We start from the raw sequence: 19,329 nt of genomic DNA on the forward strand, positions 1-19,329 counted from the left end.
GAAGACTCGAGGCTGTAATCACTGCCAAAAGTGCTGAATAAAGGGTCTGAAAACTTAGGTAAATGTGATATTTTCGTTTTTTATTTAGAATAAATTAGCAAACATTTATTTTTATTTTTTATTTGACCCCTTTTTCTCCCCAATTTCATGGTATCCAATTGTTTTTTAGTAGCTACTATCTTGTCTCATCGCTACAACTCCCGTACGGGCTCGGGAGAGACGAAGGTTGAAAGTCATGCGTCCTCCGATACACAACCCAACCAACCAAGCCGCACTGCTTCTAACCATGGCGCACATCCAACCCGGAAGCCAGCCGCACCAATGTGTCGGAGGAAACACTGTGCACCTGGCAACCTTGGTTAGCACGCACTGCGCCCGGCCCGCCACAGAAGTCACTGGTGCACGATGAGACAAGGACATCCCTACCGGCCAAGCCCTCCCTAACCCGGACGACGCTAGGCCAATTGTGCGTCACCCCACGGACCTCCCGGTCGCGGCCGGTTACAACAGAGCCTGGGCGGAACCCAGAGTCTCTGATGGCAGAGCTGGCGCTAAAGTACAGCGCCCTTAACCACTGTGCCACCCGGGAGTAGCAAACATTTCTAAATACCTGTTTTTGCTTTGTCATTATGGGCTATTATGTGTAGATTGATGAGAGGGGAAAAACAATTTCATACATTATAGAATGAGGCTGTGACGTAACAAAATGTGGAAAAAGTCAAGGGGTCTGAATACTTTCCGAATGAACAGTACATCATGATCTGATCCAACTTCTATCTCACACCCCCCAAACACCACCTATCATCATAACACAGTGATTGTGTCCCAAATTGCACCCTATTCCCTATATAGTGCACTACTTTTGACAAAAAACCACTGTGTGAGCCTCTGCTGTATTAATGCACAGTGCTGTGGATGAGTGCACAAGAGAGTGGCCTGACTTTTAGTTAACGGCGTTGTGAGGGGGAAAAAATCAGATTAAACAATTAGTGTCAATTAGCCGGCGGCCAAATCATTCTGCAAACAATTGGTCTCTAGTGCCCTGCTTAATTACGGACGACTTTCAGCTCCTTATCATGAGGCGCGTCGCCCCGTGATTCATGTCCAACTCACGCCTGTCCCTCAAGCACCATCAATTATCCTCCACTAAACAAATCCCCCAGAAGAAAAAATCACAACCACACCGGGTGGGAGGCCTGATTAGCATAGCACCGTTTGCATCCTAAATGGCACCCTATTCCCTGGGGACCCTGGTCAAAAGTAGTGCACTATATGGGGAGTATGGAGCAATTAGGGACCTAACCTCTGTTATTTATGCAGGTCTGGCTGTCCTGTCTCCTCGCTGTCCTGTCTCCTGGCTGTCCTCTCTCCTGCCTGTCCTGTATCCTGCCTGTCCTGTCTCCTGCCTGTCCTGTCTCCTGGCTGTCCTTTCTCCTGCCTGTCCTGTCTCCTGCCTGTCCTGTCTCCTGGCTGTCCTGTCTCCTGGCTGTCCTGCCTCCTGCCTGTACTGTCTCCTGCCTGTCCTGTCTCCTGGTTGTCCTGTCTCCTGGCTGTCCTGTCTCCTGGCTGTCCTGTCTCCTGGCTGTCCTGCCTCTCCTGTCTCCTGCCTGTCCTGTCTCCTGGTTGTCCTGTCTCCTGCCTGTCCTGTCTCCTGCCTGTCCCGTCCTGCAGCTACAGTAGAGAAAACCCAAGTGATCAAAACCCTACCTGCCCTGATGACAGAGATGGACAGTGGATGTAGTTAGAGTCCATCCTGCCCTGATGACATAGATGGACAGTGGATGTAGTTAGAGTCCATCCTGCCCTGATGACAGAGATGGACAGTGGATGTAGTTAGAGTCCATCCTGCCCTGATGACAGAGATGGACAGTGGATGTAGTTAGAGTCCATCCTGCCCTGATGACAGAGATGGACAGTGGATGTAGTTAGAGTCCATCCTGCCCTGATGACAGAGATGGACAGTGGATGTAGTTAGAGTCCATCCTGCCCTGATGACAGAGATGGACAGTGGATGTAGTTAGAGTCCATCCTGCCCTGATGACAGAGATGGACAGTGGATGTAGTTAGAGTCCATCCTGCCCTGATGACAGAGATGGACAGTGGATGTAGTTAGAGTCCATGACAGATAAGAAAGGAGTCCATGACAAGGAGGAGGAATAGTGACCTTCTGTGGCCTGGTTCTGCACCGTATGCATTGCATCTGAAAATGTGTGAACGTAATGGAAAATAACATGTCAAACCAAATCAAATTTGATTTATCACGTGGCGAATACAACCTTGCCGTGAAATGCTTACTTACAAGCCCTAAACCAACCATGCAGTTAAAAAAAAATAAGAGTTAAGACAAATATTTACTGGATAAACTCATGTAAAAAATAAAAGAACAACAATTTAATAACAATAGTGAGGCTATATGCAGGGGTACCGGTACCGAGTCAGTGTGCGGGGTAGAGGTTAGTAGAGGTAATTGAGGTAATATGTACATGTAGGTACAGTTGGGGTAAAGTGACTATGCATAGACAATAAAATAATAAACAGCGAGTAGCAGCAGCGTAAAAAGGGGGGCGGGGGTTAATGCATATAGTCCGGGTAGCCATTTGATTAGCTGTCCTACAGTCTTATGGCTTGGTAGTAGAAGCTGTTAAGTAGCCTTTTGGACCTAGACTTGGGGCTCCGGTAAACGCTTGCCGTGTGGTAGTAGAGAGATCCTTCTATGACTGGGGTGGCTGGAGTCTTTTGGGGTGGCTGGAGTCTTTTAGGGCCCTCCTCTAACACCGCCTGGTATAGAGGTCCTGGATGGCAGGAAGCTTGGCCCCAGTGATGTACTGGGCCAGTACGCACTACCATCTGTAGCGCTTTGTGGTCGGAGGCCGAGCAGTTGCGATACCAGGCACTGATGCAACCAGTCAGGATGCTCTCGATGGTGCAGCTGAATAACTTTGAGGATCTAAGGACCCATGCCAAATAATTTCAGTCTTGTGAGAGGGAATAGTCGTTGTCGTGCCCTCTTTACGACTGTCTTGGTGTGTTTGGACCATGATAGTTTGTTGGTGATGTGGACACCAAGGAATTTGAAGCTCTCAACCTGCTCCACTACAGCCCTGTCGATGAGAATAGGGGCGTGGTCGGCCCTCCTTTTCCTGTAATCCACGATCATCTCCTTTGTCTTGATCACGTTGAGGGAGAGGTTGTTGTCCTGGCACCACACTGCCAGGTCTGTGACCTCCTCCCTATAGGCTGTCTCATTGTTATTGGTGATCAGGCCTACCACAATTGTGTTGTCTGCAAACTTAATGATGGTGTGGTGACTTATGACTATAATACTATCTCTGTCTTCTATACTGATATGCACTGCACAAAGTTATGTGTATTTCTGCACTAAGCTATGTGCATTACTGCACTAATTCATGTGTATTAATGCACTAAGTCACGTGTATTGCTTCACTAAGTCATGTATATTACTTCACTAATTCATGTGTATTAATGCACTAAGTCACGTGTATTGCTTCACTAAGTCATGTATATTACTTCACTAATTCATGTGTATTACTGTACTAAGTCATGTGTATTGCTTCACTAAGTCATGTGTATTTCTTCACTAAGTAATGTATATTACTTCACTAAGTCATGTGTTACTGCACTAAGTCATGTGTATTGCTTCACTAAGTCATATGTATTGCTTCACTAAGTCATGTATATTACTTCACTAAGTCATGTGTATTACTGCACAAAGTCATGTGTATTAATGCACTAAGTCATGTGTATTGCTTCACTAAGTTATAGGTATTGCTTCACTAAGTCATGTGTGTTACTGCACTAAGTCATGTGTATTAATGCACTAAGTCATGTGTGTTACTGCACTAAGTCATGTGTATTGCTTCACTAAGTTATAGGTATTGCTTCACTAAGTCATGTGTACTTCTTCACTAAGTCATGTGTATTACTTCACTAAGTCATGTGTATTACTGCACTAAGTCATGTGTACTACTGCACTAAGTCATGTGTACTACTGCACTAAGTCATGTGTACTACTGCACTAAGTCATGTGTATTACTGCACTAAGTCATGTGTACTACTGCACTAAGTCATGTGTATTACTGCACTAAGTCATGTGTACTACTGCACTAAGTCATGTGTATTACTGCACTAAGTCATGTGTATTACTGCACTAAGTCATGTGTACTACTGCACTAAGTCATGTGTATTACTGCACTAAGTCATGTGTATTACTGCACTAAGTCATGTGTACTACTGCACTAAGTCATGTGTATTACTGCACTAAGTCATGTGTACTACTGCACTAAGTCATGTGTACTACTGCACTAAGTCATGTGTATTACTGCACTAACTCATGTGTACTACTGCCATATACATTATAAATAAAGTTTCTGATATGTTATTCTGTAATGCTGCCGTCAGACTCTAGTCTTTATCCCAGTAGTTGTCAACATTGATAACTGGGGGTTAGGTTGGTTTGGAGATTATACAGACTGTCACAAAGGGGGCGACGGGCCGCATCCTCGTCCATACCCTCTGAGACTGTGGCTGCATGTGTCATCTGTTGCAAACGACCATGGGGAGCACCTCAGACACACACACACACACACACACGCACGCACGCACACACACACACACACACACACACACACACACACACACACACACACACACACACACACACACACACACACACACACACACACACACACACACACACCACACCACACACACGCACAAAACATGTTGCGGGAAGAGACCGCAGCAGGCGTGATGACATGTTAAATTACCCCGGTGATGTATAGCTTAATGAACCCCTTGTGTTGATCAGGCTCCACATTAATCAACAGCCATGAACAGATTCCCTTATTTTCTCAACGCTGCCTTGATAAACTGCAATTTCATTTAACCTTGGACAGCAACTTTAATAGCTTCCACAGGACAACTGTCAATACTTTCCTGGGTGTACAGTGATTAAATTGCAGGGCGAGAAGTGGGTCCTAGCTTCCTCCTCATACTCATCCCTCTATCCTCTCCCCTTCCTCCCTCCCCACCCCACTTTACTTCAAATCACAGTTTGTACTTCCACACTTGCACAGTCTGCATGTGTAGGTGCCACGTGAAGTGAAAACAGAAAACAGACATTTCGTAAAATCATCAAAATAATCCAAAGATGTGCATTGTGGGTTTCTCTTTGACACATAAATGACGTTGTCATTCTAGCAACAGCCCATGAACATTACATGAATGTATTGCGCCCAAAGGAGTGAAAGAAAGCCAGTGAAACCTGTTAATGTTTTGGCAACCTACTACAAGACTGTGTTGCTGGGGTTACAAACCAACCTCACAGTTTATGTTTCTCTCAGCAAAGCAAAACATTGCTCCAAAATACCCCACACCACTTTGCTATTCTTCAAAGACGAAACAACACCAGAGACGTATTGGCTGCCACGGCAACACATATCCTTGTAGAGAAAATATAGATGTGCACCAGGATATGCTGTTTAAAAAGCACTGAAGCCAAAGATATTGACGCCAGTAGCCTTAGCCCAGTAGCCTTAGCCCAGTGGCTTTAGCCCAGTAGCCTTAGCCCAGTAGCCTTAGCCCAGTAGCCTTAGCCCAGTGGCCTTAGCCCAGTAGCCTTAGCCCAGTAGACTTAGCCCAGTAGCCTTAGCCCAGTGGCCTTAGCCCAGTAGCCTTAGCCCAGTAGACTTAGCCCAGTAGACTTAGCCCAGTGGTCTTAGCCCAGTAGCCTTAGCCCAGTAGACTTAGCCCAGTAGCCTTAGCCCAGTGGCCTTAGCCCAGTAGCCTTCGCCCAGTAGCCTTCGCCCAGTAGCCTTAGCCCAGTGGCCTTAGCCCAGTAGCCTTAGCCCAGTAGACTTAGCCCAGTAGCCTTAGCCCAGTAGCCTTAGCCCAGTGGCCTTAGCCCAGTAGCCTTAGCCCAGTAGCCTTATCCCAGTGGCCTTAGCCCAGTAGACTTAGCCCAGTAGCCTTAGCCCAGTAGCCTTAGCCCAGTAGCCTTCGCCCAGTGGCCTTAGCCCAGTAGCCTTCGCCCAGTGGCCTTAGCCCAGTAGCCTTAGCCCAGTAGCCTTCGCCCAGTGGCCTTAGCCCAGTAGCCTTATCCCAGTGGCCTTAGCCCAGTAGCCTTAGCCCAGTAGCCTTAGCCCAGTGGCCTTAGCCCAGTAGCCTTAGCCCAGTAGCCTTCGCCCAGTGGCCTTAGCCCAGTAGCCTTAGCCCAGTAGCCTTAGCCCAGTAGCCTTCGCCCAGTGGCCTTAGCCCAGTAGCCTTAGCCCAGTAGCCTTCGCCCAGTGGCCTTAGCCCAGTAGCCTTCGCCCAGTGGCCTTAGCCCAGTCCTAGTGATTTTCAGAGGCATCCACCACCCTTGTCAATTGAGCAGAAATGATCAGCCTGGAGAGGCATGCTAGCTGATTAAAACCAATTGTCAGGGAAGGGAAGGACAAGTCAACCTCTTTACTGCATGATGAACTAACTACATGGAAGCAGACAATCTCCCCCCTCAGGGAAATCACTCCAGGTCTTAATTAAAGCATTGTGTTTTCGCTCAGCTTTCTGTATTATCACCACGTGTACGTACTTGAGAGAAGAATAAGGACGTTACCAGGAAAATAAGACATCAGATGAAGAGAGATGACAGCAGAGGACCGGCCCTGTTGTCTGTCAATGTAGGATAATAGAGAGGTGAAATGTTTAGTACACATTCAGTAAGTAAAACTGAATAATGTTCTGGAAATGTGATAATTGTGTCACTGCTCACTCCCTCATATTAGAATATGTTCACAGGTTGTAACAGTTGATCCTCCGTCACAATAGAATATGTTCACAGATTGGAAACTTTCATCCAATGTTCTGGAAAGATTGACTTACCTGAAACGTGTGTGACATGGCGTTTCACAAGTCTATTATCACGTCCACAACATTGTGCTGCAGCTCTAAAGTCACCATTAAGGCAATGTGAACATCATTGTTGATATGGATTCATTGGCTACAGTTCACAAGTATAAAGAACCTACCCATTGGGGCAAAAACTGGTTGAATCAATGTTGTTTCCACATCATTTCAACACAAACATTTTATGTGATGACGTACGGTAACTTCGGATGTTTTTCACCCAACTTTTCACCTAAATCCAACAGCGTGACATTTTTGGTTGTTTTTTTTGGATTGTTTTCGTGTCAAATAATGTTTCATTAGTTGACAACTCAACCAAATGTAAATCAAAACTAAACGTTGATGTCTGTGCCCAGTGGGTAGCTAAGTACTTTCTAAGATAGCCATACTTCAGCCCCCATCCGTTCAGTGAACTAACAAAACAAAGTCATGTGTTTGGTTCAGTGAACAGTGAACTAACAAAAACAAAGTCATGTGTATCTATTGTGTTCCATGGGTGACGTAACAAGGAAAGCAAACATTTCTCTCCTCTCAGTTTCAACTGTTCTGCCTTATTATTTGACCATGCTGGTCATTTGAACATCTTGGTCATGTTCTGTTATAATCTCTACCCGGCACAGCCAGAAGAGGACTGGCCACCCCACATAGCCCGGTTCCTTCTAGGTTTTGGCCTTTCTAGGGAGTTTTCCACCCACACTTGAGGGGTGATGGGCTGGAACACACAGACTTCCATTATTATCCCACACGGCCAGAATGCCTGCAGGAGGATAATTAGAGAAAGCCTTGAAGTTGAAGGGCCAGGGCTAATCCTAGGTACTTGACGCTGTATGCCTGCCTTCCTCCCTCTCCTCCAGCCCGCCTGTCTCTTAGGCTGCCGCTCACACAGGCAAAGTGTAACGCTTCGGCTCGCTGAATGCCAATAAGAGGACCTCGTGGCCTGCAGACGCACTTGTCAAACCAAATGGCAGCACAATATACTGTAAACTGCCTTATTCCTGGACGCGCCTCAGACACAGCAATGTATCGCTCCAGTCATGTACCAAACACACAGCTTCTAGACATAGAAAAGAGTGAACGAGCCGTTATCAGCTGGGCCAACAGTTAATCAGGACTCGCTATGGGGATAACACAACCACTTTGTATCTATCGTAGATGGCCAGTCATTTGCGTGAACTGTGAAGCGTATGTCAAATCAGAAGAAAACAGTAACTTCACGCTGAACACACTACTGGAGAAGCTGTCTGAGTGTCTCCCAACAATGATACGTATTGATCCCGAAGAGAGAGTGAAACACACAGGCAGCTTGGGGATCAACAGCGTGTGGCTTCATAGATAATAATAATTATTATATCATTTACTGTATGTATGGACCATACAGCCAACATTAAAGCCTAAATACGACCTCAAAGTAGCAACTAAACTTCCATAATGTCTCTTTTGTTCCTTCTGTTCCTTGTCCCTTGGTTCCTACAGTTGGATCTGGGCCTACATGCCTAACAGCCCAAGCAGCTGGAGACGTGCATCTAGGCTGATGTACATAGTCCCAGTGACAGACAGGTGTTAAGAGTGATCATTAGCACACCATCACTGCCATCATGGACTTACAGCCTCCCCCAGCCTTCACTTCAGCCTCTGGGGACATGTGTTGTTTAGCATACAATTAGCTTGATATTATACATAGGACCAATTATGTCCATGTAAATTACCCAGTAGCTCTCTTGGTGTTGAATCTTTTCCCTGTAAACTTAGAAACGTACTGCATTGCGTCACTAACACCTGTGCAGGGAACAGAGAATAAGGTTCTGTTGTGACTTGTTAAAACTCTAAAAATAGAACCATGGAGCTAACTAGTACATGGACCACAAGGAGGTAAAGCATTTATTAACTATCAACTATATTCCATTACCTAACTATTACATTCTCAAAGAAAAGCTCTTTTTAAAAATGAAACCTAAAACATTTTATTACACTATTTCCCCCACCAAAAAAAGCTAAGATAAAAGGAGGATAAAAAGCCTTTGGAGGCCCCAGCCCCAATCCATTCATCCCTGAACCAAAGAGGTCCCGCTAGACGACACCGCCAGCAGCTGGCTGATCGATATGTCACAAAAGATCAGAGGTTAAGGCAGTCAAAAGATTGTTAACTAGCCATTTTATCTGCCAGACATTTATATCATTGTTTATGGTCCAGTGCTTCTCTTCAGCACCGGCCATGCTGCACACCTGTGCCTGGAGCACTATGAGGGAACACTATTGTCCCACTGTTGATGACCTTCTGGCCTGGCCCAGAAAGCCTGCCTGCCACACCACTCTCTCTCTCTCTGACTGAAGTGACATCCCAGATAAAGTACATTACTTCAAAACGTGTAAAAAATAAAGAAAGAGAGTTGTACGCTCTCTAAAATCTCCCAATACTGTAATGGATAAACACCAGAGTTTCAGCACACAGTGTCTTGTTCAGAGTTTGTTTACATGAAAACAAACATTTTGCATGTCTTTGAGAGCTTTTAAAAATAGAATCATTATGATAGCTTTGCTTGGGTTTTGAGGATTCTAGCTACAGTTTCAATGTTATTTCTTAACAATGTCTTCAAGTTGTCTGATGTCTGTAATGGCTATACGTAGGTAAATCTAGCCAACTCACCGTGATAAGATATTTAGGAGCTTTTAAATCTCTTCTGAGCGGAGCACCACCCACTGATACTAATTTACTGATACAGAGTTGGATGGGATATGAAAGCCACTGAAATAAACTCAATTACACTGTATGTTGCATTGTTGCATGACACTGTGATTATAAAGTATATTTACTCTCAATCAAAATATGGTCATCTTCGTCACCCATTGGTGTGTGTGTGTGTGTGTGTGTGTGTGTGTGTGTGTGTGTGTGTGTGTGTGTGTGTGTGTGTGTGTGTGTGTGTGTGTGTGTGTGTGTGTGTGTGTGTGTGTGTGTGTGTGTGTGTGTGTGTGTGTGTGCGTGCGTGCGTGCGTGATACTTGAGTGCAACCGTCTATACATGCATGTGAGTATCTCTGTGCATGTGTGTATGTGTTTCTATGTGTTTATGTGTGCATGCATCTCTGAACCACAACAGTATGCTGTGTAACACATGGGTTTGTTTGCTGCCCCGACTCTGTCTCTGTCACTGTCTCTCTGTGTCCCTGTCTTTCTGTGTCCCTGGCTCTCTGTGTCCCTGGCTCTCTGTGTCCCTGGCTCTCTGTGACCCTGGCTCTCTGTGTCCCTGGCTCTCTGTGTCCCTGGCTCTCTGTGTCCCTGGCTCTGTCCATCTGTCCACGCCAAATGGCGTCCTTTTCGCTATAGGGCTCTGGTCAAAAGTAGTGCACTATATAGGGAATAGGGTGCTATTTGGAACACACTACCTCTGTGTCCCTGCTGGCTTGCTGGGAGAGGGGAGGCCCTCAGTGAGTGTGGCTCACCCAGGCGGAGACAGGCTTCCTGCACATCCTTTGTCACACCATTTGGGCCCTTGTGTCAGTGGCTCCCCTGCTTCAGACCTACTTGGCAGCTCACAGGACAGACAGACATCTGCTCCTCCTAACCTCCTACATGGTGAACGGAGAGGAGAGGAGAGGAGAGGAGAGGAGAGGAGAGGAGAGGAGAGGAGAGGAGAGGAGAGGAGAGGAGAGGAGAGGAGAGGAGAGGAGAGGAGAGGAGAGGGAGAGGAGAGGAGAGGAGAGGAGAGGAGAGGAGAGGAGAGGAGAGGAGAGGAGAGGAGGGAACCACCACTAGCCCACACCAGCAGTCAGTCAGTCAAAAACACTTGTGTCCCCATATCCTGTTCTGTCACTTGAGTTAACACCATGCTATAGATATGAGCACATCTATGGGCAGAGTGAGTAACAATAGTGGAATAGTGGAGCCACTCAAACACACTGTCCTGAAATCCTATTATGTCACTTGAGATATCTTGCATAAAACAACATATCATCGGCTAAGTATGGCAGGGTTGAAACATGGGTTTAATAGGCATCTGTAAGCTACCCTAGGACACTCAACTCTTTATTTCTCTTCATTTAACATGAGGTGGTGCCCCTAAACTCACAAACGATGGTTTTGTTTTTGTCATTCTTCCAAGACAATTATATGCATGGTTTTATGCAAAGATCTCATTTCACCATGATAAGTCGAATAATTGCTGTGGCAAGCCTCAACCTGCAGTTTACTTCCGAGCATGGATCTTCAGCAGTAAGACCCTGAGATGATCAAGTTGCTTTGTAAATCACCACATTTAGAGTAAAGTTCTCTATCCCTTTCATCTGGCTACTTCCCCCTCAGAGTCTCCTTCCCTTCATTTTCTATGCAGAATAATTGTAAAGAAGACAATATTGAGCACATTTTGTTCGTGCTCAGCGGCCCTGAATAACGCGGTCATTATGGCGGTGAAAGCGACAGGTTTGGAGTTTGATTTCATGATGGTAATATAGTCCATGCGTGTAGGAGAAAGAAAGCCCTAAATGGGGACATCTGTTCAATGTGACGTACAGTTAGTGGGGAGACAGGCGATCAGAAAGAACAACCTGTGCCCGGCCTCACCATATGAACTCAGGCCAACCCACCCTCACTGTGACGGGAAGGTTTATGGGAGAGAGTCTGTGCGCACAAATTGCCGACAAAGGGAATTGTTTTAATTGTAAAATCCGGATGGGTAAAACCACCCTAGTAAAAATGTGAAAGTCAACTGACCATTTGGAAGTGTCCAATCTCTCTCTACCATCAGTGATGTAGTTGTCCATTAGTGACACGTTGAAACATGTTGCATGGGGAACTGTGATCTTGCTGACCTATCAAATCAGCCTGCTTGATAATTACAACCCAGCAATTTGTCAATGTGACATACCATGGTTTCCACACATGGGGACTTGTTTATAAAGATAACCTCTCCATCTTTCTCCATCATAGAAAAACGCAGCATCACATGTTTGCATACCTTATGTTAGCTCTCATACCTACCTGGGATATTTAGGTAAGCACGTGACTGCGCAACCTTGTCAGTTGGCTTGAACACATGTTGTGATTAGACCACCGGTGGACGAGCAAGCCTCTCTCTCCTCAGTTATTCCTAATTAAACGCAATTCCCAAAGTACCATTTATCTTGCAGGAGACAGGGTCTACTGTTGTACCGCCTGCGGGTGGAGGGGATGCAGCGCTGCGCTCAGCCTCGTGCACTACAGACAGAAACATCGAGGGTCAATCGATATCAATATGGCGCCGAGTGGAGCACGGTATGTAAAGCCTCTATCTAGGCTACACATTGTATTTTTCAAATAATTTGGTGTATCTCTTTAACGTTTTTGGACTTTTTGTTGTTGTTATCGTCATTTGACCTAAATTGTTTAGGGAGAAATGACGTCAACTAATCAACTGATTGAGTTCTAGTATAGCGTGTACTTCTATTCTTATGGAAACTCTGTATTGTTTTTTTATGGTTATCATAAATGTTAAATAGCATATTAGTGAGTTTTAAGTTTAATATTGGAGACCCAGTTTTCCCGAAATTATAAGCTAAATGAATGGGTTGCATTAATTAAGCTACAGGCAAGTTTTACAAATCTAAAGTTTGATTTATTTTCAAATAAGGTTTCTATTTCAATATTTGCAGAAATCACAGTCAATAATAACCCATGATAAAATGTCAAACTGAGCTGTGAAGAACTCAAAAGACGTGTTTTTAACAAAGGCCTACTACAATTGTTAAACTATTTCTACAGTTATTGAATGAACACGAGAAATGATTATGTCAATATTAGACTGGTGCATAGACATGACACAGCACAACTGTTACTACATTTATAGTAATAATTTTTAGTCCAATGCTCTCTGTTACTTAGCCTAGATATGTATTTATTTCATATTTTGTTTTTCCAGCACTATGGACACATTTTGACTGCACCTTGTTCGCTCTAGCAGCGTAAATTAAATCCAAAAAGCTGTTGACCAATCGAAGAAACAGAGGAATTAATCAGATAGTCCATCTATCACACAGTGTAATAAAGGAAGCGACATGGTTTAGGCAGATGATGTGATGAATAATCCCTGGTCGTTTTAATTAACTTTTTCGCTGTCTTGTAATGACCAAGCTGGTCAACAGACCCGGTCAATAAGCATGTTAATATCAAACATATAAAACTACGCATGATTAAAAACCTCCTGCGTTATTAAATTTGAAATTCAAATGAAATTTATGCTGCCAATGCACATTGCATGCTAATATAGCGAGGGGAAGAGAGAGAGAGAATGATAGAGAGAGAGAGAGATGGGGAGAGCGACAGGGGAAAATGAGAGAGAGAGTCCCCGGGTTGTTATGGCCTTCAAGTCCCTGTTATGTAACGAACGGAAGCTATTATTATTATTATGTACATGTACTCAGCTACATGGGCTCATAACAGTTGAGATGTGATGGAACATATTCGATATTATCAAAATAGATTTTAATTTTATATTTGATCGAATGTGTAAGATCCGCAAAGGCTGTACGAAAACAGACAGAAATGTGCATTGTATCGTTGTAATGCGCCTGTAGGCTACATTGTTTCATCTAAGATCCAATTGATTAATTATCAACGATATAATGAGGCTACACAGATCTCAAATGGACACACAAAACAGGGAAAGGTAAGAATGATTAAATTAAATGAAGCACACACATACACACACACACACACACTGTAACTCCGTGGACTGATGTACCAATGTAAACGAACTAGCTAAATGAAGTGTATAATTATTTTGTCATACTATGAAGTTAATGATAAAGTCAGTCATCTATTTTCTGGAATGCAGTGCATTGTAGTTTTAATCAAAATTGTCAAAATAATTGAATGCAATTACAGTAAAGTGACATTTTCAAAAAAGGTAATATTGGTCCTGCATGTGAAAACAGTGGAGTCTTTTGTAAGGCTTCATAATCGTTGTTCGCATGAATTACTTAAAAGTAATGACAACAACATTAATGTAAAACTTCGAAGGGAAATATGCCACAGAAGGTTAGCTAAGACATCTGTGTCCTCAATGTAACACTGGTACAAAGTGAAGCAAAAGCTTTGAAAAAAGGGATTGAAAATCTCCTAAATAGTCATATACAAATGTTTGATACCACTGTAATAACCACAAAATATAAATAACAATAACAGCAACAACGAATAATAACCTGATAACAATAATTACGATAACAATAAATAATAGCACAAGTAGTCTCATTTTAATCGTAAATAAATAAAATTCCCAAATTTCCTCTTTCAAATTTGAATAAGTAATTATTTTCACTCTCATTTAACTTTACCTTCTTCCGTTCTTTTATTATGAAGAGGGTGGTGAAGGGGTGGAGAGCTGTCTGAAGTAGTCTACTGATGACCTCACGTTAGAATGTGGCAGTGTGGTGGAACAGAGGCGCTGATTGGTCGCCCGTGTCACAGCGGTACTTCAAAGCCGGAGAGGACCTACAATTGTGGTGGAATGGGCGGAACACATCATTGTATTGCACACCTCTAAAAAAACACTGCCGTGATTCATAAATATAAAAAGATCCTCTGAGGAGGGCACTTTTTGTGATGGCAACTTCACTTCTAGGGGTGAGTCTAAGGGGTTTCTTGCTGGTTTAATTAGTTATTTTATTGTCCAGCGGAGGGGATTAACATTGCTTCCGTCACACTAGGAAAGACAGTTCGTTGATTATGTTTTAAGCAAGTGGGTCACGAGTAAAAAGCTGAGATTCATTTCGCAACGACAGAGAGACGCGCGCGGGATATAACTTTCTACTGATGTGCACAAGACGCGCATGTTGTTGTACATGTGTCATATGTAACGTCATTTAATAGTTTTGTTATAGCTACATTTTGGTGCGTTCTATTTCATCTCAGTCTACAGGTATGTTATGACTCTGTTATGACTTGGAAAAGATGCCTGTTTAAACTGTCCCGCTAGTTGGCCTATTGCAAATGGAACTAGTTTACAAAGTAGCTTTTGCATTAGCACGGAATGAACTTTTCACCGACCAAATAATCATTGTTATTGTAGCCTACTATAGGAAAGGCTATTAGGCACCAACTGACCAAGCAAACTGAAAAGTTCGTTATCGATATCAACATGTTGTTTCTTGTCATTTCAGGAGGAGCCGAGGCTAGGATCGACTCCTTTAGCCATGTTGGCTGCGACATGCAACAAGATAGGAGTCCGAGCCCATCACCATCCTCCATTTCGGATAATTCTTCATCTTTTGGGAAAGGCTTCCACCCGTGGAAGCGAGCCACCGCCAGCAGCTGCAGCCTTGGGTCCGGCCTGTCCGGTTTTGGAGTGTCCCGTAACGGAGCTGGTCTATCGGACTCGTTTGGCACTAACAGCTCTCCCGGTTCCAGTGCCTTCTCCCTAACGTCCGGCAACTCATCCACGCCCCACTTTGGAAACGACTATTCTGTATTTCAGGCCTCCGTTACAAACAGTTCTCAAGAACCCAGCCATCAGCCCGTCTTCATTTCCAAGGTGCACTCCTCAGTGGACAGTCTGCAAGGCATCTACCCGAGAATGAGCGTTGCACATCCGTACGAGTCCTGGTTCAAGTCATCCCATCATGGTATCCCCACAGGAGAGGTTGGTACCACCAGCGGGTCTGCATGGTGGGATGTGGGAGCGGGTTGGATTGATGTTCAGAACCCGAGTGGAGCAGCTCTACAGTCCTCGTTGCACTCCGGTGGACTCCAGACATCGTTACACTCTCCTTTAGGGGGCTACAATTCCGATTACTCCAGCCTAAGTCACTCAGCCTTCAGTACAAGTCCCTCTCCACACCTTTTGACAACCGGACAACACCTGATGGACGGTTACAAGCCGGTGTTATCCTCTTATCAGGACTCCAGTCCGTCTCCATTAGGCGGAGCAGGGGGGAATATGTTATCTGGGGGGCCAACGGCCTCTCTAGCGGGGTCTCCCCGGTCCTCCGCACGGCGCTACTCTGGCAGAGCCACCTGCGACTGTCCCAACTGTCAGGAGTCGGAAAGGCTGGGGCCGGCAGGAGCAAGTCTGCGGAGGAAAGGGCTCCATAGCTGTCACATTCCGGGCTGTGGAAAGGTTTACGGCAAAACGTCGCACCTCAAGGCGCACTTGAGGTGGCACACCGGAGAAAGACCGTTTGTGTGTAACTGGCTGTTTTGCGGGAAGAGGTTTACGCGCTCTGATGAGCTCCAGCGACACTTGCGCACGCACACCGGGGAGAAAAGATTCGCCTGTCCCGTCTGCAACAAGAGGTTTATGCGGAGCGACCATCTGAGTAAACACGTAAAGACTCACAGCGCCGGGGCTCCGCCGGGTCTGGCTCTGGCAGCGGGGGAAAGAGGGGAAGCGATACCGACAGTGAGCACAGTGCACCGGGAGCCCTCGATGCCATTCCCCCGACCTGTTGCAAGCTCCCGAATCTACCCGGGAACGGGAAACGAACGGCCTTTCTAAACTCTCTCAACTAAGTATAATATCTGAGAAAAGCATATGATCTGAGGGAAATGGCTAAACTACAGTGGACATACGTCGAGTATGCGTAATTATGCTAATGTTTGCAAGTTGAGTTAATCAAGTGATTTAGACTACTGATCAAATGATATCTCCTAGTAGCCTATTGATGACGTGGGGTGTCCAGGTCAAATACAGTACTGGTAAAGTAATCCTGAAGGCACACTGGAACACGGGGGCACAATGTAAACACATCAGTGTTCTTCTAACGCACAGACTGATCCAACCGGGGAGGCCTATACTTTGGTGTATGTACCCTTTTGAGTGTTTTTACGCAACATGGTTATTACATGGGTATTACAATAAGCAAGAAATAGACAACGTTGTTCTATCACTTGGTGATAATATGTGTCCTGCAATATCGTGTTACTGCTGTGCTGACGTACTTTTATTCAAAACCAAACTGTGGCACTTTATTAGCCTGTTGAACACTGAAATGATCAGTACGCGTCCTTTTCGGCGGCTCCTTTGTAAGGACAAATCACTGTAGCTGTTTATGTGCGGTGATCCACGTTTTCTTTATGTCCTGATCTACCCTATCGAACACATCACCTGTTTATTATTAATAATGGAGGAAACGTTATGTCACCCGTTGGTTAAACGCTCCACGGATACTATCAGAAAGAGCCTGTCCAAGTTTGTAATGAATAATTACATTTCACGTCACTGCAAGGCTGTATATAATGAGAAATGTAATAGCCTAGAAAATTATCCCGCACCAATGTAAAGGTGAGTTATGTATTTGTCCATGAGGCGATTTTGTATAGTCATTTCTAGTTGTAAATTTGGCTCTAGTAAATATCTGAACATGTACGGAAGTGTATTTTGACATTATTGTTTTATTTTGTTTTGTTTGTTTGTCAGGATATAAAAAATGTTATTGTGGGGAGTTATATTTAACCACGAGTTTTACTTGTATTTCTGAGTCTTTTAATAGACGCACTTTGAATTTATTTGTAAGAAGATTTCGAAATCATTCACTGTTTATTATTCTCATCTTTTAATTTAAGTAAGCATGTTGTAAAGTGACGTTAAATTCACAATTATCATTTCTCAGAGACTGGCTTTCTAATTTAAGCCACTCAATAAAGTCGGTATGGATTCAGAATCAATTCGTTTAGACTGAGTTTGTTTGCTTCCTAATTGAAATTGAACACGTCATTGGCACAGTCGACAAAGCTATTCTCTGCAATTTAGAAGTAGGCTAAAATTGTTACTTGTAAGCCCACCCAAAATGTTGCTATGCTGTGGCAATTTCAGAAATAGTTGACATAGGCCGATGCTGCACATACATTTTTTTTATGTACAATTACAAGTTCATTCAATCAAATGTCTTTGATTCTCCGATCTGCTGCTTCTCAAACAAATACGAAAGTTCAAACAAACTATTTAATAGAACATATTCTTTCATCAGAATTTCATAGCCTAAACCATAGGTTTAGTTTTTCTTAATAAATTAGTATTAGCGCTGAGCTTTCTTTCTGTGACGTTTTACATCCAGATGTGCAAAACATTTTATATAAAAACAAATACAATTATATATTTGAATGTATGTAATGAAATTGTTATTAACGATGGGCAATTATAATAAAAGTATATAGTATATATGACGTTTCCACGCCAAGATACGTGTCTGACAGTTTGGGTAGTTTGAGTAAACGAACATCCACATTAAAAACAAACATTTTAGCTGGATTGCATGACCATGTTTGAAAAATAAATACTGTAACTACTATTTTAAGTATTATAATTTTCTTGTGGTCCCATCTCATTTTCTGAACATAAAAGCTCGCGTCCAGATAAAGAAAATGCTGCGTGCTTAAAACCTGTTCCATATTTGGTTGCGAATGTAACGTGTCACTTTTAGAAATAGACAGAAGTAGTTTTTCTTTCTAATATGTATAACTTTACAGTACTTGTTAATTTTCCATAAGGTCATATGTATAGGATGTTATTAATATCAGCATTATTCAAACAAAACCAAATGTAAAATGGGCAAAATTCAGATTAAAACGTTGAGGCGCAAAACTTTGATAGATCCGTCAAATAATTTCCATCATAATACTTATATGTATTGTAGTGCAAAACTTCTCTAGAGCCACAAAATTATTCCCACGAAATAGATTATATTTATTGCTTTAAAAAAAACTATAGTCTGTCTATAGTATATATCTGAGTAATCTCGGCAGTGGCACCCAGAACCAAATCAGCTACTGGATTTGGGAAACAGTGCAGCGGTGCATGTTTCACCTGCTGTGGGAAAAATGTAGGCTACGTTAATATATAAAACTCTTAGAACTCTTAATAAAACAAATATGTAACGAAGTGAATACATTGGCGAAGAATAATACATTTCTCCCAAAATGTTTTAGGTTGACTAGACTGAGAAGGGCATGTACGATAGGGATAACTGGTTCATCGCTTCATGTTGGGTCTTTTGAAATAGGCCGAGATCATTGAACACCGAGCCTGGGACTATCGCGATTTTATCATTTTACGATTTTGATGACAACAAAAATATTTTAACGTGTTTTTAAAAATAGTTTTCTTAAGGCCAGCTGTAGACTATTATTTCTGATTGAATTCGAGAGGTTGAAATACAATTAATGTTGCCGGCGTGCAAGATAATAAATGTTACCTTTACACCATTTTTGGGGAATGTAAACCAAATAAGATCATTTCCATAACACTAGACTAAAACGACGTGGTCATATATTTATACAATTATGCCACCTAGTGTTATTTAAACCTTCTTTTACAGTTGGAAAACAAGTGTCATTTTTACCGAAGTTAGCCGTGCTTGGCTACATTTAGCGGCATTTGAAATAGGCCTCAATCGAATGGGAGTCTTGTGAAAGTTCTACTACCCCACTAACGTGTTTCATTGGCAACGGGCGCCATCTTGT

At 43.5% G+C, this 19,329-nt stretch overlaps 1 pseudogene; it reads left to right on the top strand.

Moving 5' to 3' along the window:
- Positions 1-14,368: 14,368 nt before the first annotated feature.
- LOC124024443 lies at positions 14,369-16,406 on the top strand (annotated as a pseudogene).
- Positions 16,407-19,329: the final 2,923 nt, after the last annotated feature.

The sequence above is a fragment of the Oncorhynchus gorbuscha genome, unplaced genomic scaffold, assembly GCF_021184085.1.
Source record: "Oncorhynchus gorbuscha isolate QuinsamMale2020 ecotype Even-year unplaced genomic scaffold, OgorEven_v1.0 Un_scaffold_1857, whole genome shotgun sequence".
Taxonomy (NCBI): domain Eukaryota; kingdom Metazoa; phylum Chordata; class Actinopteri; order Salmoniformes; family Salmonidae; genus Oncorhynchus; species Oncorhynchus gorbuscha.